The following is a 24,694-nucleotide window of genomic DNA, read 5'->3' on the forward strand; positions in this document are numbered from 1 at the left end:
ATAAAGTCCCAAATATACCATCTAGAATTGAGCAGGTAAAACAGAATGTTCATGGGAAGTTTTTTTGGTTGCTCTAGAAGTAACAATTGGAATCCAAAGATGAGGGCAAATATGTCAAGGACCAAACAAGAAACACTAAGTGAATAGGAACCAGACATTCCTTTCCGGATTTATCAGGAAGTGGCTGAACTCGGCCGGCTTCTCTGACCTGCATCTCTGCCACCTGCTCCACATCCCTCTAAGCAGGCGGGAGCAGGGAGGAGAGAATTCTGGAAAGTCACTGCATCCTTGGGGGGTTACACTCTGATCCGATGTTTCTCCTGCTCTCTCCTCACTTACCAACCGAGTGTCTGCCCGTGCCGTAGATGGGCTGGTCCAGCTCTCTGCAGTTTGGTAAGTGCGAAAGAGAACTGGAAGGAGCGGCAGAGCCGAGAGAAGGGGTGAAGTGCAGAGTCTTCCATGACCAGCGTTTAGCATTTGGTGATGGACGTGCGATTTGCTCTGGATCAAAGGGATGCTGTGGAAGGCAGCCAGGTTGAGGCTGTCTCACTAACATCCCACCCGAGAGAGGGGGCTGCCAGCAAAGTCGACCCTAGCCACAAGAAACAGTGGGGGGAGTTGCCGAGAGTGGGACCAGATGGTAGAAATGGTGAAGCGGGAGACCTCCTATTGGGCCTCTGGAAAATTCGCGTAAGCACCAATGAGGAAACCAGATTTGGATGCCTGCCACGGAGAGGGACCTAACCGCCAGCACTGCCAGAGAGGCCTTGGACAGCCCGGGCAGGTAGGAAACAACTTGTCTGTCGCTCCTCACCCTCTTCCCTCTCCCCACACAGAGAGGAGGAGTGTGGGCAGCGGAGGAGGGTGGTCCAGGGGCAGGTAGGCCCCTCTGGGATAGGGGAGCTGGCCAGGGCTGGGAGAGGGACATGGTCGTTGTATTAAAGCAAGACCGAAGTTTTAAATCAGACTTAGCTGGATTGGGCTTTTTGTCCCTGAAAGGGCCGAGAACTCTAGAAGACTGCCAGAGATGATGCTGTCTGGGGACACAACAGGGAGACTGTGAACAGCGCAGAGTTGAAGGCGGTGATTGTAGGAAAACAAAATGATTTCATGTTTCACCCTCCTGTGAACTAGGATTGTTTGATAAACCAGATGTGGTAGCTAACATTTTCATTAACAACAAAGTGGCAAGAGGCAAGGCTGAATGATAACGCTTTGCGGAAATGCACTGGTGATGAGTCACGGTGTGATTACGCGGGTGGGTTTCCCCCGAAGGGACTGGAACGGCTCGCCCGCCAGCTGTCCTCAGAAGAGGTCATCGGTGGGGCAGGGAATCAGAGCTCTGGGACCTAGAGTCCGCCTGACAGGATCCCAGGAAAGGCACCTTCTGAGGCCCTGGAGAGCTACCCAAGCACGTGGGCAGCTAGGAGTGACGCGCTTCCTCCTGGACGGGACGGAGCACTGACGCGTGCTCTGTTCCCTTTCCTATTCATTGTCTCCGACCTTCACTGAGATTCGATCACCCTGTTGCATGTTTTGACTTCCGATGTCCTGAGCAGAACCAAGGGAAAAGGTCCCCGACCACACATGGAGCAAAGCAGCACAGAGGGGGGTTGACTCCTGTCCTGAGGCCGCAGTGGCGGTGGCAGCCAGCCTGGGGCGCCGGCTGCGAACAGCTTTGCCCGAGAGCAACCATCGCCAGCAGCCAGTTCCGTCAGAGGTGGGGACCAAAACAGGGGTACCTGGGGGATGGTTGCTGATACGCATGACAAGGGAACCTGAGAGATCCTTAAGATCCTTAAGCACAGCAGGAGACTCAGGTGGGGACGAATTTATGTCAGTGAAACTACTGCGAGTCAAACCGTAACATTTGAGTTGCATTGTGATTGGAGTTCTCCCTAATGGAACGAGCTCCTTGCCACTACGGGTGTTTGAAAGATAAATATCTTCCTTTTAGGGACTCCTCGACGGATGCTCCGGTGGTGTTGATTTACTCAACATGTGTTTCTTTTGCATGTACTGCATATCGGGTGCTGTGCTAGGCTTACCCGCAGTCTCTACTAGGAAGCGTGGAGATGGAGGAAACAGAAGCTTAAAAGTTACATAAGTGATCGAAGATTGTCATAGCTAGTGAGCAGGAGAGATGGGGCATGACAACAGGTTGCTGAGTTCTAACCATTGCTTTACTCCAAAGGTGACTATGGTCGCCGCCCCGGTCTGTGTGTTAAATGACGCATAGCAGTTAGAAGAGGAAGGGGCACCGCGGGGGCAGGTGAGAGGGGGCTGACCTTGCAGACAGAGGGGCCAAGTGACGTGATTCTCATATCAGGCTAGTTCAGTAAATACTGGTTGAGTAGCTGAGTGACAGTACGGACAAGTCAAGACACGACACAGCTTTTAGGGGGCAGGGGTGGGGACATTCCAAGCATGTCAGCAAGAAATGCAAAGGGCAAGGTTGGGAGTGCCGGTGAGGCTGCAGTTGTCCTGGAAGGCCACGAGCCAGATGGGTTTAAAAAACAAAAAACACAAAACAAAACAAAACAGCTCTGGGGCAGCAGATGCGTTTGGAGGTTGCTTTCCAAGAGTAAATTTTGGAATCTAAGATTTTGGGGGTGGACACTTTGAGATGAAGAGAAGATGCATGAGAGCCCCGTGGCAGGGTCGTCTGAGCAGGTGGTAAAGGCCGCTGGAGTTTGAAGAATTTCCCGACATTTCCCGACGTCTTGCAGCTGGGGGATTCCTTACAACGTCAGGGATCTGTCGTTCTATCAACTACCCGGCCTTTCTTGACGCGGCTGCGTTCGTAAGATGCTGTAGCGTCACCGCCCAGAAGCATAAAGCATCATAGAGATGACTACATGTTGCTCTCTCACTTGGCTTTCTCAGCTACACCGCCGGGCTGTTTACCACCAAGCCCTGTGATTTTAGTGATAATCCCCAATTCAGCATTTCAGTTTTGTGATGTGCAGACAGAGAGTCGATTTTGTGACTCTAACGCCCCATAGCCTGGTGCAGTGAAGACGTGCGGGTTCCTTGACCTGTGCGACTCCTCGGGTTTGTGTGTGTGTTATCTTAGGAAACAAACTGTCAGCTTCGGTTCAAGGATGCAACATGCAGCTTCGCTGGAGCGCTCTGGAAGTCGGAGCCACCAAAGGCATCTTTGGTGCTTGTAGAAATCTTGAGGCGCTTCCCCTGGTCCCACATCTCCTCTCCTCAGACACCTTCCTGGCGTGTGAGGCGCAGGTGATTCCTATCCACAGAGAAAGTCGCATCTGAACACGGTCCCGTAAACAGAGCCCCTCTGAGCACTCTGGCGTGTCTTTCCCGCAGCTGACCTTGTGGAGGTCATGGTTTCTTGTCACAGGAACCCCTATCACAGCGGGCTGTTCTTTAGCTCAGAAAATCAACAGAGATCCCAGCCACGTCTAAGAAGCTGGATTAAAAGGGTTCACTGCCAACTGTAATCATTAAAGCTTGATTTTCGCTTCTCCCCAGTAAGAAGATAGCATGGAAACAAAAACACATCATTTGAGTCAAATGCAGATTAATTTTGATCCCCAGAAGAGGCAATGTGGCGGAAATGGGAGGTCGTCTCTGACAACTAAATTAAAGACTGACTTTGTCAACGGCTAGCTGTTCTTCATAGCTGCAAGGCTTCTAGGGAAAAGTTTGTTCTGGGCTCTACAGAATCCTCCTAAGTTTCTGTATGTTTGGGGTGAAACTCAGAAAGACGGTTCCTGTGGGACACAATCCCTGCTGGCTCTCAGTCCTGGAGACAGGACTCCATGTTGTGTGTGCCTCTGAGGGCTGCCCTCTTCTCGCACGGCTCACCACAAAAGATCACATTGATCTCAATTCCATCATTTGAGAAAAACATTCCCAACCTTTAAAAAAAATGGCCGCAGGGCGCCTGGGTGGCTCAGTGGGTTGGGTGTCTTTCTTCAGCTCAGGTCATGATCCCAGGGTCCTGGGATGGAGTCCCGCATCGGGCTCTCTGCTCAGGAGGAGCCTGTTTCCTTCCTCCCCTCCCCACTTGTGCTCTCTGTCTCTATGTCTCTCTCCCTCTCAGATAAATACATGGAATCTTAAAAATTTTTTTAATGGCCTCAAATTTCAACTTGTGAATTTTTACGCTGACTTACAAAGGGCTAAAGACTGAGGGGGAGCCTAGGAGGGTTGGAATGGAAATACTGACTGAGCTCTGGCCTTACGGATGCTGACAAGCACCTACTCCACTTAAATCTCACGGATGCAAACACGAGTCTTGCACTTTTGAGTTTCTTGTGGGTTATTGGTGAGAGAGGCAGCACACGTACTGACCTCACTGGAAATTCCCTGGTGCAAAGACCCTTGATAATATTCTGAAAAGTGGGTCTCCAGACTCTGATATGCTCTCTAACTATCAAAGTAGGGCCTCTCTGACCAGCATAACTTATGAGAACAAAGAGAAACAAATCTCCTTGAACCACATAATGGCTGAGAAGGAAGGAGCCGCTGCTGCTGTGTAGGTGCTTCCTGGTGGGCACCCGGCGTGTGAGGCCAGGAAACAGCAAAGGCCTCTACACATGGCCTGGTGTTCCCAAGTGTCTTCTGCCTTTAGACAACATTTCTTGGAAACTTGGGATGGAAAAGCTTCCATTATTTTGCTCTTTCAGGAAATGATTCACTGTATTTCCAAAACCAACAGAATCTCTCTCACACAGCGGAATAGTTGAATTCCCAAAGCAGGAATTCTCTCTGCCGACCTCCACAGCCTCCTTATTCATTACGTGCAAGCCTGTTGGTCTCTTCCACACTAGTCATTCTGGCATTTCAGCCCCAAAGAAAATGAAGACTATATCTTTTAAAGTTTCGTCTTTTTAATTAAAAAGAAAAAACAAACACACTCTGGTCTCCCTGCAGCACATCCAGGCTCTGGTTCTGTTTTCGGGGAGAGGAATTTTGGGATGCCGAGAAGACACGTGCGGGGTGGCGGGGAGAGCACCGGAGATCAGACTCAGCAGATCTCGGGCCTGCCTCTGCTGCTTACTGGCAGTGGAACTCTAGGTTCACCCTGTAACCCCTAAGCCTCAATTTCCTCAATTATAAGAATTGTCACATAGTTAGCTGACGTTTACACGAGATCAGAAGACTTAATATTTGTAACAGAGATGTGAAAACCAAGATACCAAGCGAAACGATGTCTGAATATTATTGTAAGTGTAAGTCCTTGGAAACTGGACACCTTCCCACTGAAGGGCTAGGATGTCACCTCTGTCTGCCGTGGCAGATCCCAGGGTCCTGAGCAAGGCATTCGAATCCAGAAGTCCTCTCAGTGTTGGTAATAGGATTTAGGCAGATGTTAGTGTGTGGTCAGTAAAGCTCCCCATATAGTTTTCAGGAGAAAAGTTGGGCCATACTGAAAGCTCCTTGGTGCCCAGATGCTTCAGAAATGCTCTGTCCTGTGTGTTCTATATTCTCTTACAGCTTGACATGCATGTCTCTCCCTCCTTACTGCTTGAATTTAGACGCCCAGGAACTTGAAGTTCTGCTGTTAGAATTCCAACATCTTCAGAGTGGTTGGATCAAACTGGCAAAGGAGCAAAGGTGCCATTTATACAACCTACTCAATTCATATGGCCTCTGAGACGCGGGGGTGTGCCAACCACATCGTATGGCCTCTGCGACGCGGGGCTGTGCCAACCACAGGGAGAACCAACACTGAACTAGCTTTCTGGGCGGTTGTCTACGGAGGGCTCAGTTCCTTCCTTCCCTGCCTAGGAATTGCTCTCAGCTGAGAGGGGCTCACAATGCCTAGTCAATGTGGGATAAGGAGGTCTGGCCCCCTGGGCTCCCTTTAGGACTCTAAAGGACCACCCAGTTTCAGAGCTCTCTGTGGGATTGAGGCCTTTGCCGTAACTGCTTCATGGTCCAACTTTCCCTCTGCCCAGTCCTGCTTCCCTTCCTTCCCTACGGTCATGCGTTGCCCATGCAGAAAAGAGTGGATGGACTTAGCAGCCCGAGCCTGACATCCTTTGAAGCACCTGCTTATAACTTTGGTCTTTGGCAGGCCCTGGGAACTTGGGTGTCAGTAGGGTTTTGCCATTCCCAGAACTGAGTAAGAGCAGCTCACTGTGCATAAGTTGTTGTAGAGACAACGTAATGTGTGCTAAACACCTCCTTTCCTTCTGGGAGTCTGGATTTGGGTGTGTGTGAAGCTGAGGATACCTGTGACCAGTGTCCAGTGAAAAATCCAGGCACTGAATCTCCAATGAGCTTCCCTAGAGGACACCATTTCACAGGTGCTGCTGCCCAAGCTCTGTGGGACTCCACGGGGAGAGGACTCTCGGAAGCTTGTGCTTGGTTTCCTCAGGACTTGGCCCCGTGTGCCTTTTCTGCCTTGCTGGTTTTTCTTTATATCTTTTTGCTGTAACAACTTACATCTGTGAGTACAGCTATGTGTCAAGTCCTGTTAGTCCTCTTGGCAAATAACCAAACTTGCCCAAAAACTTTCTGCATGCAAATCTTCATTATCTCAGAAAACTTGGCCTAAGCGATCCACCTCTTCATGGCTCCCCAAGACCTGGTTTTCCCTGTGGCTCTATTTCAGTTAATAGTACCACTGTTCTTCCCAGTCTGCTGATTTCATAATCTCAGACTCAAAACTCTCCCATCCAACCACCTGACAGCCCTTCCAAAGATATCTCTGTTATCCAAAGATATCTCTATCTTCAGCTTCTCCAAAATTCATCCTCTACATTTTCAAGGCCATCGCCACCGTAACTGAGGCCATGATACTTTCATCAAGGTAATCACATCAGTTCCCTAATTGTTCTCTTCCCAATTATGCTGATACACACGGCTGCCAAGTTCCTCTTTCTAATGTAAATCTTGGAATAAATGAGTTTTTAACTTCGGTAGATTTTTTTTTTTAAGATTTTATTTATTTATTTGAGAGAAAGCGAGAAAGAGTGAGCACACATGCCTGAGCTGGGGACGAGCGAGGGAGAGGGACAAGGAGAAGGAGAATCCCCACTGACCAGGAAGCTTGACGTGCAAGGCAACATCCCAGGACCCAGGGATCATGACATGAGCTGAAGGCAGACGCTTTACCAACTAAGCCACCCAGATGTCCCTGGTTTTTGTTTTTTAAAAAAGATTTATTTATTTATTTGAGGGGGGTGTGTGTGCAGGAGCATGGTTGGGGGGCATAGGGAGAGAAGGAGGGGAAGCAGACTCCCCGCGGAGCGCAGACTGGGATACTGCTCAGTTGATCTCAGGACGCTGAAATCAAGATCCTGAAATCACTACCTGAGCTGAAACCAAGAGTCCGACGCTTAACCGACTGTGCCATCCAGGCACCCCATGTGAGTTTTTAATTTTGATGCCAAACTGAAACAAAATAACTTTTTTTCTTAAAAATAAAGTTTTTTCTTATTGATTTCAGAATAATGTTAAACTTTTTAGCGAGACGTTCAAGGCCCTGAGAAACTGGTATCAGCCACTAAGCCAGTCTTATCCTTTCCCTCTCATTGGGCTAAACCTCGCACTGTTTACTGAACAAGCTTTGTATTTTTGCCTTCTTTTTCCTTTGTTTATGCTATCAATTCCCTCTCAAAAGGTTCCTTACCCATCGCTTCCTCCATAAAGCCTTCCCAGCCTGCCTCCTTAAGGCAGAATTTAAGTCTCCTCCTCAGCTCTTTGATAGCAAAAGTAGATCACTGTGTCTCTACCTGCTTTGGTGGGTGTCTCTGAAAATAATAAGAAGACTTTCTCTCCTTTCTCCTTTGAGCTGAATCGATGGATTTGGCTAAACAAGAGTGAGAGAAAGTTATTGAACAAGAGTTCTTAATCCTTATGGGATCACTCATAGTTTATAAACCGTGTGCTCTCTGGGCCACTGATCCTCAAATGTTCTGGTTTATGTGCCCCCAGACAGATGTGGACATGTATCTTCAATTCCACATGTACTTGTGTATATGTAACATACACGTACATTTAACCAACATTTTCCATACATCATAGAACAGGCACAAATAGTGATGTTTAAAAGATGAGATATAAAGAATCATGTCATCTGCGAAGAGAGAGAGTTTGACTTCTTCATTACCAATTTGGATACCTTTTATTTCTCTTTGTTGTCTGATTGCTGTTGCTAGGACTTCTAGTACTATGTTGAACAAGAGTGGTGAAAGTGGGCATCCTTTTCTTGTTCCTGATCTCAACGGGAAGGCTGCAAGCTTTTTCCCATTGAGGATGATATTTGCTGTGGGTCTTTCATAGATAGATTTGATGAGGTTCAGGAATGTTCCCTCTATCCCTATACTTTGAAGCGTTTTAATCAGGAACAGATGCTGGATTTTGTCAAATGCTTTTTCTGCATCAATTGAGAGGACCATGTGGTTCTTCTCTCTTCTCATATTAATTTGTTGTATCACATTGATTGATTTGCGAATGTTGAACCATCCTTGTAGCCCAGGGATGAATCCCACCTGATCATGGTGGATAATCTTTTTAATGTGCTGTTGGATCCTGTTGGCTAGGATCTTGTTGAGAATCTTACCATCCATATTCATCAGTGATATTGGTTTGAAATTCTCCTTTTTGGTAGGGTCTTTGCCTGGTTTGGGGATCAGGGTAATGCTGGCTTCATAGAAAGAGTCAGGAAGTTTTCCTTTTGCTTCAATTTTTTGAAACAGCTTCAGGAGAACAGGTGTTATTTCTTCTTTGAAAGACTCTACCCCCAAACTACTAGAACTCATACAGCAATTCAGCAACGTGGCAGGATACAAAGTCAATGTGCAGAAATCAGTGGCTTTCTTATACACTAACAATGAAAACACAGAAAGGGAAATTAGAGAATCGATTCCATGTACTATAGCACCAAGAACCATAAGAAACCTGGGAATAAACCTAGCCAAAGAAGTAAAAGATCTGTACTTGAGGAACTACAGAACACTCAGGAAAAAAATTGAAGAAGACACAAAAAGATGGAAGACCATTCCATGCTCTTGGATTGGAAGAATAAACATTGTTAAAATGTCTATACTGCCTAGAGCAATCTATATTTTTAATGGCATTACAATCAAAATTCCACAGGTATTCTTCAAAAAGGCTGGAGCAAATAATCCAAAAATTTGTATGGAATCAGAAGAGACCCCGAATAGCGAAGGAAATGTTGAAAAACAAAAATAAAACTGGGGGCATCACGTTACCTGATTTCAAGCTTTATTACAAAGCTGTGATCACCAAGACAGTATGGTACTGGCATAAAAACAGACACATAGACCAGTGGAACAGAGTAGAGAGCCCAGATATGGACCCTCAACTCTATGGTCAATTAATCTTCAACAAAACAGGAAAAAATATACAGTGGAACAAAGACGGTCTCTTCAATAAATGGTGCTGGGAAAACTGGACAGCTATATGTAGAAGAATGAAACTCAACTATTCTCTTACACCATACACAAAGATAAACTCAAAATGGATAAAAGACCTCAACGTGAGACAGGAACCCATCAGACTCCTAGAGGAGAACATAGGCAGTAATCTCTTCGATATCAGCCACAGCAACTTCTTTCAAGATATGTCTCAAAAGGCAAAGGAAACAAAAGCGAAAATAAACTTTTGGGACTTCATCAAAATCAAAAGCTTCTGCACAGCAAAGGAAACAGTCAAGAAAACAAAGAGGCAACCCACGGAATGGGAGAAGATATTTGCAAATGACAGTACAGACAAAAGGTTGATATCCAGGATCTATAATGAACTCCTCAAACTCAACACACATGAAACAGGCAAACACATCAAAAAATGGGCAGAAGATATGAACAGACACTTCTCCAATGAAGACATACAAATGGCTATCAGACACATGAAAAAATGTTCATCATCACTAGCCCTCAGGGAGATTCAAATTAAAACCACATTGAGATATCACCTTACACCAGTTAGAATGGCCAAAATGAACAAAACAGGAAACAACATGTGTTGGAGAGGATGTGGAGAAAGGGGAACCCTCTTCCACTGTCGGTGGGAATGCAAGTTGGTGCAGCCTCTTTGGAGAACAGTGTGGAGATTCCTCAAGAAATTAAAAATAGAGCTTCCCTATGACCCTGCAATTGCACTCCTGGGTATTTACCCCAAAGATACAGATGTCGTGAAAAGAAGGGCCATCTGTACCCCAATGTTTATAGCAGCAATGGCCACGGTCGCCAAACTATGGAAAGAACCAAGATGCCCTTCAACGGACGAATGCCCGTGGGAGGTTGGGGTACCAGGTGGTGGGTATTATAGAGGGCATGGATTGCATGGAGCACTGGGTGTCGTGAAAAAAATAATAAATACTGTTTTTCTGAAAATAAATAAATCAATTTAATTTTTAAAAAAATAAAAGATGAGATAAAAAGTAGGTGTAGAAAAAAAAAAGTAGGTGTGGAAAGTTCTAACATTCCCACACCATGCACCAGTGACTCCCCATACACTGAGGTATGTGCGCTCTTTTCTGGAGAACCTTGCTTCCCACTCCCAGGAGTGTGTGCTTAGTTTCCCCTTTGTGACCTCTGCCTTGAGTCAAAATCCTTTTTTTTTTTTTTCAGTTGTGTTACAAGCAAAGCTAGGAAACATAATTTCTCTGTGGCTGGGGTGCAAAAGGTTCGTTTTTCTCAAGGGAAAGGTGAATTTCACCAGCAGTGAAGGTCCTGGTGGTTTAGCTGCCCTTTTTAGCCAGAGATTATCTAAAGGACATCTGAGGCTCATTTTTATTAAAAAGTCAGCTACTCAGAGAGTCCCTGAAGACTTTTGGTGGTGGTGGTGTTGCGTGGTTGTGTATTCAAGCCACACCCCTGATATGCTCTACGATTAGAGAGACTTTTCAAAGTCTGGGTTGAGCAGCAGGCAGGTTGAGGCAAAATGTTTTCCCCTTAGTAATGGCAGATCCAGCTTGATAATGCACAGCTTTAAGTGGCGGCAGTGACCTTAAAAATGTGAAGCTCTCAGCTCACTTTGCTGTCACAACAGACTTTTGAGCAATCCAAGCAGAAAAAACCACAAGTGCAAGAAATGTGTAAAGGGCATATGTGGTATAAAAATAACCATAGAAAGTTTTTGGAAACTATGGTGAAATGCATATTAGCATCAAGCATCAACTTGAGACGATGACACAGAGTGAAATTCAAGAAACAAGTATGTTACAAAAAACATTTACATAATTTTGGATTAAGTATCTTTGAACTTGAATTATTAAGGAAAGAGAACCCCAAAAGACAGAAAACTGCTGTTGTACGACAAATCTTTGTGCTGGTATTCTGGAACACTCTCTCCGCATGACTCTAAAGTGATCACATTAATACTGACATCAGCTGAGACTTCTGTAGTTACAAGTGGGCTCACTCCCTACTTCTACAGATAAGGCTTACTGGAAACCACTACACCGAAAGTCATTAAAACGTACCACGTACCACAATGACTCCAAAAGGCAAGCCGAGCATCACTAATTGCCGTTTCACACACATCCCACACACCCCACAGAACACACGTACAGAGGGGCTACAGTTCACGTTGCTCTGAGTCTGATGTTTCAAATCTAATCAGCAGCTCACCACTAGGGATGGACAGTTTGGGGTTTATAGCAAAATGCACCGTTCTCTGGGGAAATTGCATTTCATTGAGGGTGAAAAGAAATGAAGCAGAAAGGGAATATAATGAATTGCTTTCTTCTCCTCAGCTGTGCTGGCATCTTCTCCATCTGCCCAGGTCCCCCAGGCATTGGACTTTGCCTAGCACGCCGCTCCCTTCTCACACTGCTCGCAGGCAGGCAGGAGCTTACGGCGAGCAGAGAAAAAGCCCGCCAGTCTCTAACAAGCACCCAGTGTACGCCGGAGAATTTGCAGACCACGGGGGTGCAGCTAGGACTGCTGGTTCTTCTCCTTCCTCCACAGCAGAGCGCGAGTACACAGAACAAATGTACATGAAGTTGTGCGGGCAATTAATAGAGATGTATCTGCTTTTTCTGCAAGTATTTGAGGAATTTAAGAGTGAAATATAACTCATACAATAGCTTATACAATGGTTAATGTTGCTGGAAATGCTACAGCTATCTTGGAATGCGACTAGCCAGTTAATACAAAAAAAGTCTAAAAAAAGAAATGATTTTTATCTTTCCCTGGAGTGGAGTTATGGTGTGTATTTTAAGATCTTCTGTTCTGTTGATCTTAGATCAAATCAGGAATGAAGTGAACCAAGAGAAGGGATACACCAAGATTTATAATTTTTCCCTAATTCTAGGAAAATAGTAATATTTGATACTTGTAACTCAGGCTGCCTGGATAAATGGTTCAACATGCAATTTTCTGATGGGACACAAAGTTGCTAATAATAATACCAAGAGTGGGAACGCCAGAAAGAAGTACAGATTCCAACGAAGCGGTGAGATTGCCACTCAGAGAGCCGGGCAAGATGACGGTGGGGGTCTGCTGACGCCAAGCTAAGTTCTGAAGCAGGAGTCCTCCTCCGGCCGGCTGATCCGCCGGTGGCTCTTCACGTCCCCTCGGTAAAACCGTGAGCCATTTGTTGTTACTGTCCTTCTTTCTTCAGTCACTGTCCATCCTCAACACCCTCTGTCCATGCTTCAGGAAAGACTACTTAGAGTGACACCTTCCCAAACACTCTTCCCGGACCTAGACTGACCTAACCCAACTTCCCTATCTCTTTTCTCCTCCTGACACAAAACTCAATGAACTATTCTGGATTCAGTCGGGAAAAAGGAAACCACGGGCAGTATTTCAAACATGAGGGATTTGATCCAGGGAGTGGTGTACAAAGTGCTGGAAGGGAGGGAAGAACAGAAGGAAGAAGGGGAGATGTGCAGAGTCTGGGAAGCTCCTGGTGTTTCCCCTGGTGCTTCTCAGCTTGCACCCACGAGCCCGTTCCTGCCCCTGCGCAGCTGTGGATGTGGTCACTTTAGGGACTGGGATTGTCAGAAATGTCCCTCCACGGCCGAGGCTATAAGCAGTAAAGAGATTCTGTCGCTGCCTGCGCGCGGCTGGAGGTCGCAGCCCCACTGTCCCTTCTGCTCCTGTTGAATTTAGAGGCAGAACTCTTCTCCCTCCCTCTGGTCTTTCCCAAAGCCTGCCATTGGCAGATGCCAACAGGAGGCCCCCGGCAGGGAGTCTGAGACACAGAATTTGCAAACTTTAGGCACCAAGGAACACAGAATAGATTACAAAAGGTTAATTATAAAGCTGAAAACTAACAGATACATAATGAACACGGTCAGGGAACTTGCTCTAAACCCAAGCTTCCTGAACTCCAAGTTCAGAGTATGTACAGAAATTGGGATCAGCAGGAGGAGATTTGAGGATTTCTACGTGGGGCTTGGTAAAACCATTGATTACATTTTATTTATATTATAATTATGATGAACAATACAAAGTAGTAGGGAAGATATTAGATACTGGATTTGTCTGAAATTTCTAAATAAAATATGTTTAATTTGATAAACTTGTGCTTGCCTCCTTAAACATGACATTTCATGTGAGTTATGCCTGAAATGGCTACATGTTATTCTTATCAATGTTCTTCGATAAAGACCTCTTCGAATTGTTGATAGTCAGTATTAATAAGAATTTTTTCCCAAATGGGTGACAGAAAAAAATTTTAAAAAGTTAAAATAACAATTCAGAAATTCACTACTGTTGAAAACATACAAACCAATAGCTTTTCCTTTCTTCACTGGCAAACATAATGTTGACATTTTTTGCGATGACGGGGTTTTGAATTCTATAAAAAGTTTAGAGATTCATGTGTTCTCTCACACGAGCCTTGTCTGTGCGGTTACTCTGCCGGTTTGGATGCCCCCAAACGGCACCTTGCTGCAAACAGGCGCACTGAATCAACGTGAAAATAAGAGACTTGGCACAGATGCTGGGTCCGGAGCTACAGTGCTCAGAAGCCCCTGCCCAAGCGCCCGACCGCTCTCTCTGCGTCGGGGGCTCCCACAGCACGAAGTCTCTCAGCGGCCAGAGCTTCTCCTTCGCGTTGAGTCCCGTTGCTGTGCTCCCAGGGGCCACTGAGGGAGGTGCCTGCGGGCAGAGCACTGCCTTGACTGCAAGCCCTGCGTCTTGGCTGAGTGGGGCTGAGAGAGATGGCTGTGCTTGCCGTCTGTAGGAGTCCTGGGGCACACTGTCACACCCCACTCTACTAAGGACTCCGTGTCTGGAATACAATGAGATCCATTCACAGGGCGCAAACTGGGCAGCTCTACCTTTGAGACCAGGAGGAAACACATGGTTTTACCTACTGTGAGTTTCAAAAGTTTGTTTGCGTCTAGCTCTGTTTGGAAATCAGTGAAAGGAGTTCCAAAGACCCGTACTTACTCTTGAGATACAGAGACATACACTGACAAAAATTCTGAACAGATTTCTATATCTTCGCAGCAGAATTTTGCACTGGGGCTTTTAAATAAGTATGCTGGAAAAGCTATGCACTGGTTAGTGTGGTTGGCAGCTCGAACTTGGCTCCCAATTCTCCTTCTTCCTCATGTCCGTCCCTGTGAGTCTGGGTTGGACCTAGTGGTTTGCTTCTAATGAAGAGCGTACGGCAGAGAGGGAAGGGATGTCACCAGGTGGATTAGACACCAACAGGACACTTTCTTGCGTCTTGTTTACTTTTTCTTGGTCTCCCACTTGCTCACTCTGACTGAAGCCAGTTGCTATGTTATGAATGGCCCTGGGGGAGGCCCTCATGGCAAGAAACAAAGAGGGAGCCTCAGTTAACAGCCAGAGAAGAGCTGAGACCCTTAGTCAAGAGCCTGGAGGAACTGATCCTGCCAACAAGCATGTGAGTGAATTTGGAAGCAGATCTCCCCCATTTGAACCTTGAAATGACTACAGTCCTAGTCAAAAACTTGACTAAAGCTTTGTCAGAAACCTTCAGCCAGTATGGAGATTCCTGGCCATAGAAATTGTGAGATAATTGTTGCTTTAAATTGCTAAGTTTGGGGTTAATTTGCTCCTCAGCAGAATAGTTGGGAAAGTCACGTAGGAGAGCACCTTCTTGCGGGAAAGGCATAATCAGTTTGTGAGTGTACTTTCTCTTTGCCTTTCTCTTGCTTTTGGGTGAAAAGTATGAAAATGATAGCTAGAGTTCTGGAGACCATCTCAGAGGGTACAGATGAGCGTCTCGTTGTAAGAATGGCATGGAAGTCATTTCTCATATCATAATCACTCCCGTAATTAAGCATAGGGAGTTGAGTGGAAAGCAGAATCGTTCTAAGTAAACTTCTCTTTGTTTGCCCTTGCCCTCTCTCATAGAGCAAATGTGCATAAGTTGAAGGTACGCTATGATATAGCCTCTGTGTTTAACCTGCCTTCATCTACTCCTTTAGAAAGCCATCGGTTTCTATTGTAGACGTACATGACTAGAGGTTTCTTTAAAAGAGTTAAAAATTCCCAAAAGCCAATAGTAATTTGCATGGTAGTCCTATGAATTAAGGGTGGGGTTTTTTGTTTGTTTTTTTGTTTTGTTTTGTTTTGTTTTTGCTTTTTATGTAGTATTGTACGTAGGTGTGCTGGGGTGTCTTACTAACAGTCGCCCTACCCATCTTTGAGCTGACTATCGGCTTAGATCCACTGAGTCTGCCAGGTTAGTTCAGCCGTGACAACCTGAGCCAGCCACTAGGTGAGTTACATTGTCCGGGTACATTCCGACACTAAGGGTACATTTAAGAGGCCGGAAAGTTACGTAAGCATCAGACGGACTGTTCAGGAGGACCGGGAATGGCTCCGGAAGCCTGAGACTATGAAGAAAGGTGTCCCAGTCTCAAGCCAAAGCTGGGGTTAGCCACACAGTCTTAGAATTCAAAGGCATCGTTGAAAGAGCATCTCAGAGGTGAGCAATACTTACTTGTGAATTCAAGGAATATAAAAAAGTTTACATATTTCTGTTTCCCCCCTTCCAAAATGAAAAGTTTTTTAGGTCTCATGGAGAAATGTGTAAAAGCTTAGAACTTACATCACCCAACTCACTGAACTGAGAAACATCACTGAGAGAGCGATACTGCTTTTTAGCCATAAAAATGTTAATATGTAGGCATATTTATGAAGCTGCTAACTGAAGGCAGTTTTGTAATTTTTCATCTTGAAATGATATTCGAGCTGTATTGCAAAGGTAGGTAGTGATTCTCGAATTGGGGCTGATTATCACAAACAGAGGCTGACATAGATCCAGAGACTTGCCCAAAGCTCCAGTGCTGATAAAGGCCTCCAGCCAAACCCTCTGACTTCCCAATTCCTGCACCATTTTAGGAAATTTAGGAGGGGTTCGGTGTAGAGTGGTTTGGAATTTGAGTGACTATGAGTTGCTTCTAAAATTGTTGGTATTGGACAGTTGTTTTTACTTCATTGTGACAGCAACTACTGTTAATTCCCTTTTAAAAAATTAGTTATAATTGATAAAGTGGGCTCTCCCTCTCTATCTGTCTCTCCCCTCACTCATGCTCTCTCTTGCAAATAAATAAATAAATGATTTTTAAAATCTTTAATAAATTGATAAAGTGGGTTTGGTTTTGCTGGGTTTCGATATAGTCTTCACTCAAGCGGTCACAGGCTCAGAAATTCTGTTTCTAGGAAAGGAAGAAGAATGGATCTTGAGGATAACTCACTGTTTTTGCCACAACACACTTGACTCTGTCTGGAATATGTTTATTTCCTTCTCTGCTTAGCGAACTCTAGTTCATCCCTGTAGGTTTAGCTCAATTATCATCCTTCCTGCAAAGCCTTCTCTCTGTTTTCTCACTGGGTTTTATAAATCCTTGCATCTTGACACTTTCTCATTATTCACTTAGCAAGTTTTAAGTCCCTCCATATGTTAGGCATTATTCTGGGAACTGGGGATTGAGCAATGACCAAAAGTCCTTTCCTTTGCAAAGCTTATTGCATCATAATTATTTAGTCCCCTCGCACTCTTCTTATCTCGAGCTGAGATAAGAAGGGCAATATTCCAACTTCAAGTATTTTTATTCCCAACTAAATGTATAAATCTATTATCCAGGATTAAGATAAAATAATTGGATAAGGCTTCAAAGGTACTTCATATTCTTTCTTACTAATCACAAAGGTAGTATTTGTGATTTATAAATCATCTCTTTTAGGGAGTTGTGGACCTCGAAAGGACCTTGAGGATTATTTAATTAAACCACTTCAGTTCAGATGAGAAGTCTGAGTGTTGAATCACAAGATTTTATTTGCTCAGTATTATGTGCCAAGTTAACGTCAAGGCTAGAAGTAGAATCCAAGAATATTGATTCTTATACAGGTTCCTCTAATGTGTTGCTTTTTGTGAAAAAGTATCAAACTGAAAAATACAATTTAGTTATGTTTATAAAATCATCCTTTTCAAAAATTATAGGATTAAAATTCAGGTAAAAAAAAGTATTATAAGAATAGGGATATGTTGGTGTGTGTGTGATAGTGTTAAGGGCATTTTTTAGTTCCAATGTGTGAGAAAGAAAGAGATATAAATAATTGGAATATAAACATATTGGAGAATGGTAATATAGAGCTGCAAAATGTGAAGTTACATTCTAAGTATGACAGATGACATATCACAACAAGGTCTACACAGCCGTTTCCTAAAACTTTATGGATTCCATTAGAAATCTTCTTTATGTTAATTTGATAGTGCACGCACACACTCAAAAACCTGAAAATCAGAGTTTTAATTGAAAACTGATATAAAAATAAAGCCATTGTGCACAGCTTTTAGCAACCTCTGAACTCTAACATGGATCTTGCTCTTTGAACCTTTGCTCCCACACACCCCCAGGTGCGATCTGAGCACACGCCCCCCACACTTGCGCCTGCGCGCTGGGCCGCACACCGGCCTCACACACAGTTCTGACACATCAGTTCCAGCTCCTGAATCCATGGGAGAAAGCATGAAGGAGAAATCAAAGTCAGGAGCACAGATGCATGATGTGTAAATGTGTATATTACACAAAGCCTATGGAAAAGCTTTGAATAAAAGAGTAATAATTTATTTCAGAAAAATTAACTTTAGTAAAATCAGTGAAAATATAGCCGGCTCCTCCCACCTAAATTCATGAGAATAGAAAGGAAGATTGTGATTCAGTTTAATCAAATCCACTTTTTTTTAAAATTTTCAGCATAACAGTATTCGTTATTTTTTCACCACACCCAGTGCTCCATGCAATCCATGCCCTCTATAATACCCACCCCCTGGTTCCCCCAACCTCCCACCCCCGCCCCTTCAAACCCTCAGATTGTTTTTCAGAGTCCATAGTCTCTCATGGTTCACCTCCCCTTCCAATTTCCCCCAACTCCCTTCTCCTAACTCCCCTTGTCCTCCATGTTATTTGTTATGCTCCACAAATAAGTGAAACCATATGATAATTGACTCTCTCTGCTTGACTTATTTCACTCAGCATAATCTCTTCCAGTCCCGTCCATGTTGCTACAAAAGTTGGGTATTTGTCCTTTCTGATGGAGGCATCATACTCCATAGTGTATGTGGACCACATCTTCCTTATCCATTTGTCCGTTGAAGGGCATCTTAGTTCTTTCCACAGTTTGGTGACCGTACACAAAGATAAATTCAAAATGGATAAAAGACGTCAACGTGAGACAGGAATCCATCAGAATCCTAGAGGAGAACATAGGCAGTAATCTCTTCGATATCAGCCACAGCAACTTCTTTCAAGATATGTCTCCAAAGGCAAAGGAAACAAAAGCGAAAATAAACTTTTGGGACTTCATCAAAATCAAATCCACTTTTGATAACAATATATTTAAACCAATACAATACATTGATATTTTCCTGAGGGAAAGGACTTAAAACATTCCTATTAAATTAGTTCTAACAATCTTAACAAGAAGAAAATAATAGTTTTATTTCTTTTTTTTACTTTTTCGGGGGTTTTCCTTATATTTTCTTATCTTTTCTTTTTTTCAATCCTAAGCATACTATTAATCCCCATCCCCTCTTTGCCCATCCCCCCACCCACCTGCCCTCTGATAACCATCAGTTTGTTCTTTATAGCCAAGAGTCTGTTTCTTGGGTTTGCCCCTTTCTCTCCCTCTTTTCTTTCCTTTGCTCATTTGTTTTGTTTCTTAAATCCCACATATGAGTGAAATCATATTATATTTGTCTTTCTCTGACTTATTTAGCTTAGCATAATACTCTCTAGCTCCATGTTGCTGCAAATGGCAAGATTTCATTCTTTTTTATGGCCAAATTTTATATATATATATATACACACACACACACATATATATATATAATTTGTGTGTGTATATTTATGTACATATACACAAACACATATACATACATATACACGTGTATATGTATATATATACATTTATACACACACACACACATATATACAATACCACATCTTGGTACTGTATATATGGTATAGTGTGTGTGTGTGTTTGTGTGTGTGTAAGTATGTATACCACATCTTCTTTATCCATTCATCAGTTGATGGACACTTAGGCCGCTCCCAAAATTTGGCTATTATTAAGAAAGCAGCTATAAATATAGGGCTGCATGTATCCCTTTGAATTAATGTTTTTGTCTTTTTTGGGTAAATACCCAGTAGTGTGATTACTGGACCATACAATGTTTCTATTTTTAACCTTTTGAGGAAGCGCCATACTATTTTCCACAGTGGCTGCACCAGTTTATAGTCCCACCAGTAGTGTACCAGGGTTTCTTTTTCTCCACATCCTTGCCAACATTTGCTGTTTCTTGAGTTTTTTATTTTAGCCATTATGACAGGTATGAGGTGATATTATAGTTTTGATTTGCATTTCCCTGATGATGAGTGATGTTAAGCATCTTTTCATGTGTCTATCGGCCATCTGTCTTAAGATCCTCTTTGGAGAAACGTCTGTTCACGTCTTTGACTCATTTTAAAATTAGATTGTTTTTTGAGTATTGAGCAGTATCAGTTATTTACATATTTTGGGTACAACCCCTTACTGGGTATGTCATTTGCAAATATCTTCTCCCATTCAGTAGGTCTTTTAGTTTTGTTGGTTGTTTCCTTTGCTGTGCAGAGGTTTTTTCTCTTCTTCTTCTTTTCCTCCTCCTCTTCCTCCTCCTCCTCTTCCTCCCCCTCCTCTTCCTCCCCTCCCTCTCCTCCTCCTCCACCCTCTCCTTCCCTTCCTCCTCCTCCTCCTCCTTCTTCTTCTTCGTCTTCTTCTTTTAAATATTGTCCCAATAGTTTATTTTTGCTTTTATTTCCTTTGTCTCAGGAGACATATCTAGAAAATGTTGCAACAGCCATGTCAGAGATTACAGCTTGTGCTATCGTCAATGATTTATGGTTTCAGGTCTCATATTTTGGTATTTAATCCATCTTGAGTATATTTTTGTGTATGGTGAAATAAAGTGGTCTAGTTTCATTCTTTTGCATGTAGCTGCCCAGTTTTCCCAACACCACTTATTCAAGAGACTTTTTCCCATTGTATATTCATTCTTCCGTTGTTGAAGATTAACTGACCATACAGTTGTGGATTTATTTCTGGATTTTCTGTTCTATTCTGTTGATCTATGAGTCTGTTTTTATGCCAGTACCATACTGTTTTAATTAGTATTACTTTGTAATATAACTTGAAATCTGGAATTGTGATACCTCCAGTTTTTTTCTTTTTTAAGATTGCTTTGGCTATTCAAAGTTTTTTGTGGTTCCATACAAATTTTAGGATTGTTTAGTTCTAGTTCTATGAAAGATGCTTTTGGTATTTTGATAGGGATTGCATTAAATCTGTAGATAGCTTTAGGTAGTGTAGGCAGTTACTAATATTTCTTCTTCCAACCCATGGAATGTCTTTCCATTTCTTTGTATTGTCTTGACTTTTTTTTCATCAGTGTTTTATAGTTTTCAGAGTACAAGTCTTTCACCTTTTGGATTAAGTTTATTCCCAGATATTTTATTGTATTTGGTGCAATTGTAAATGGAACTGTTTCTTAATTTCACATTCTGCTACTTCATTATTAGTGTATAAGAATGCAACAAAGTTCTGCACATTGATTTCATATCCTGTGACTTTAATGAATTTATTTATCAGATTTAGTGGTTTTTGTTGGTGTAGTCTTTAGAATTTTCTATGCAATATCAAGTCATCTACAAATAGTAAGAATTTTACTTCTTCCTTACCAATTTGGATGCCTTTTATTTTTTTTTATGTTGTCTAATTGCTGCGGCTAGGATTTCCAGTAATATGTTGAATAAAAGTAGGAGAGTGGACATCCTTGTCTTGTCCCTGTCCTTAGGGGGGAAAGCTTTCATTTTTTCACCATTGAGTATGATGTTGGCTTTGTGTTTTCCTATAAGGCCTTTTTTATGTTGAGGTAAACCTACTTTGCTGAGTGTTTTTGTCATGAATGGATGTTATATTTTGTCAAATGTTTTCTCTGTATCTATCGAAATAATCATATGGTTTTTATCCTTTCTTTTATTGATATGACATATCACATTGATTGTTTTGTGAATATTGAACCACTGTTGCATCCCAGGAATAAATATTACTTGATCATGGTATGATTTCTTAAATGTATTGTTGAATTCTGTTTTCTAATATTGACAGTTTCTGCATTTATAACCATGAGAGATATTAGCATATATTTCTTTTTTTTTGGTGGTGTCTTTATCTGGTTTTGGTATCAGGGTGATACTGGCCTCATAGAATGAACTTGGGAATTTTCCTGACTCCTGTTTTTTGGGGATAGTTTGAGAAGAATAGGTATTAATTCTTCTTTAAATATTTGGTTGACTTCATCTATGAAACTATCTGGTCCTGAACTTGTTTTTTGGGAATTTTTTGATTACTGATTCAATTGCATTGCTGATAATTGGTCTGTTCAAATTTCCTTTTCCTTCTTTAGTTTTGTAGTTTATATGTATCTAGGACTTTAGTCACTTCTCAGCTGTACAATATGTTGGTATACATTTTCATGATTCTATTATAATTGTTTGTATTTCTGTGATGTTGGTTGTTATTTCTCCTCTTTCATTTGTGATTTTGTTTATTCAGTTTCTCTCTCTCTTTTTGTTTTTGATGGATCTGGCTAGAGGTTTATCAGTTTTGTAGAACTTTTCAAAACACCAGCTCCTGGTTTCATTGATCTATACTATTGTTTCTTTGTTTTGTTTTTAGTTTCTATCTCTCCTTGTTAGTTTTGGGTTTTGTTTGTTGCTCTTTTTCTAGCTCCTTTGGGTGTAAAGTTAGGCTGTTTATTTGAGATTTTTTTGCTTCTTGAGGTACACTTGTATTGCTATAACTTCCCTCTTAGAACCATTTATGCTGCATCCCAAAGATTTGGGGCCATCGTGTTTTCATTTTCATTTGTTTCCATGTAATTTTTTATTTCTTCATTGACTCCTTCGTTGACCCAAATGTTATTGAACTTCCATTTATTTGTGGTCTTTCCAGACTTTTTCTTGTGGTTGATTTCTACTTTCATAACATTGTGGTCAGAAAGAAGCGTAGTATGACTTTGATTTTTAAAGATTTGTTGAAACTTGTTCTGTGACCTCATATGTGGTGTATTCTGGAGAATGTTCCATGTGCACTTGAAAAGAATGTGTTTTCTGCTGTTTTAGGATGGAATGTTCAGAATATGTCTGTTAAAACTATCTGGTCCAGTGTGTCATTCAAAGCCCCGTTTCCTTGTTAATTTTCTGTTTGGATGATCTGTCCATCAATATGAATGGGGTGTTAAATTTCCCTACTATTATTATATTACTATTGATTATTTCATTTATGTTTGTTATTAATGTTTTATGTATTCGGGTGCTACCATGTTGGTACATAAATATTTACAATTGCTATAGCCTCTTGTTGGATTGTCCCCTTTATTATTATCTATGGTTCTTCTTTGTCTTCTGTTACAGTCTTTGTTTTAAAGTGTATTTTGTTCAAGTATTGCTACCCTGGCTTTCTTTCGACATCCATTTGCATGATAAATGTTTCTCTATCTGCAGGTGTCTTTAGGTCTGAAATGAGTTTCCTATAGGTAGCATATAGATGAGTATTGGTTTTTTATCTACTCTGTCATAAAGATGTCATAAAGACATCTTATGTCTTTATTTATTTATTTATTTGGAGAGAGAGAGAACACAAGCAGGGGTGAGGCAGAGGGAGAATGAGACTCTTCAGCAGGTTCCATGCTCAGTTCAGGGCCGATGGAAGCTTGATCTCATGACCCCGAGATCATGACCTGAGCTGAAATCAAGAGCCTGACATTTGACTGACTGAGCCATCCAGGTACCCCTGTCACCTTATGTCTTTTTTTTTTTTTAAGATTTTATTTATTTATTTGACAGACAGATCACAAGTAGGCAGAAAGGCAGGCAGAGAGAGAGAGGAGGAAGCAGGATTCCTGCAGAGCAGAAAGCCTGATGTTGGGCTCAATCCCAAGACCTTGGGATTGTGACCTGAGCCGAAGGCACAAGCCTTAACCAACTGAGCCACCCAGGCATCCCACCCTATGTCTTTTGACTGGAGCATTTAGTCCATTTATATTTAGAGTAATTATTAATAAGTATGTACTTATTACCATTTTGTTATTCATTTTGTGGCTGTGTTTGTAGTTCTTTTCTCTTGCTCTCTTCTTTCAGAGTTAGTTGGCTTTCTGTAGTGATAAACTTGGATTCCTCCCTTTTTATTTTTTGCATATCTATGACTGGTTTTTAATTTGTGGTTACCAATACATTTGTATGTAACATCTTCTGCACATAGCAGTCTATATTAAGTTGGTGGCAGCTTAAATTTAAGCCCATTCTTTACTCCTTTCCCTATCACATTTGAGGGATATGGTGTTACATTTTACATCCTTTTATATTGTGAATCCTTAGACTGATTTTTAAAAGATACTTATTTTTACAGCCTTTGTGTTTTTTCTTTTCATACTTTCACTTACGGTCTTTCCTTTCCTCTCAAAAGTTCCCCTTTAATATTTCTTGTAGGGTTGAGTTTGTGTCATGAAATCCTTTAGTTTTTATTTGTTTGAGAAACTCTTTATTTCTCCTTCTACTCTGAATGCAAGCCTTGCTAGATAAAGTACCCTTGGCTTCAGATTTTTCCCCTTTCAGCATGAATATATCATGCCACTCTCTTCTGGCCTGCAAAGTTTCTGCTGAAAAATCTGCTGATAACCGTATAGGGTTTCCCTTGTATGTAACTGTCTTTTCTCTTGCTTCTTTTAAATTTTTTTTCTCTATCACTACATTTTTGCCATTTTGATTATGATGTGTCTTGGTGTGGACCTTCTTGGATTGTTTTTGGGGGGATCTCTGTGCCTCCTGGATCTGGATATCTCTTTCCTTCCCCAGATTAGAGACATTTTCAGCTATTACTTCTTCAAATAAATTTTGTCCCCTTTTCTCTCTCTTCTTCTGATAATGCTAAAGTTATTATGTTTGTTGGAGTCACTGAGTTCCCTAAGACCATTCTCAATTTACATGATTTCCTTTCCTCTCATCTGTTCAACTTGATTACTTTTTATTTCTCTGTCTCCCAAGTTGTTAATTCATTCTTCTGCTTGATCTAGTCTGCTATTTATTCCATCAAATGTATTTTAAATTTCATTTATTGTGTTCCTGATCTCTTAGGTTCTTTTTTTTTAAAAGATTTTATTATTTGACAGAAAGATAGAAGCATAAGTAGGCAGAGCAGCAGGCAGAGGGAGAGGG

The 24,694-nt window shown here is 42.2% G+C and overlaps 1 long non-coding RNA gene across 1 annotated transcript in view; it reads left to right on the forward strand.

Moving 5' to 3' along the window:
• The first annotated feature begins 15,664 nt into the window (after window positions 1-15,664).
• LOC122901703 overlaps window positions 15,665-24,694 on the forward strand; it is a 40,729-nt gene continuing 31,699 nt past the window's right edge. Inside the window, exon 1 of the long non-coding RNA XR_006383657.1 lies at window positions 15,665-15,864. This is a non-coding gene — a long non-coding RNA (uncharacterized LOC122901703). The remainder of the gene's footprint in view (window positions 15,865-24,694) is intronic.

The sequence above is a fragment of the Neovison vison genome, chromosome 3 (genome assembly GCF_020171115.1).
Source record: "Neovison vison isolate M4711 chromosome 3, ASM_NN_V1, whole genome shotgun sequence".
In the NCBI taxonomy this organism is placed as follows: Eukaryota; Metazoa; Chordata; class Mammalia; order Carnivora; family Mustelidae; genus Neogale; species Neogale vison.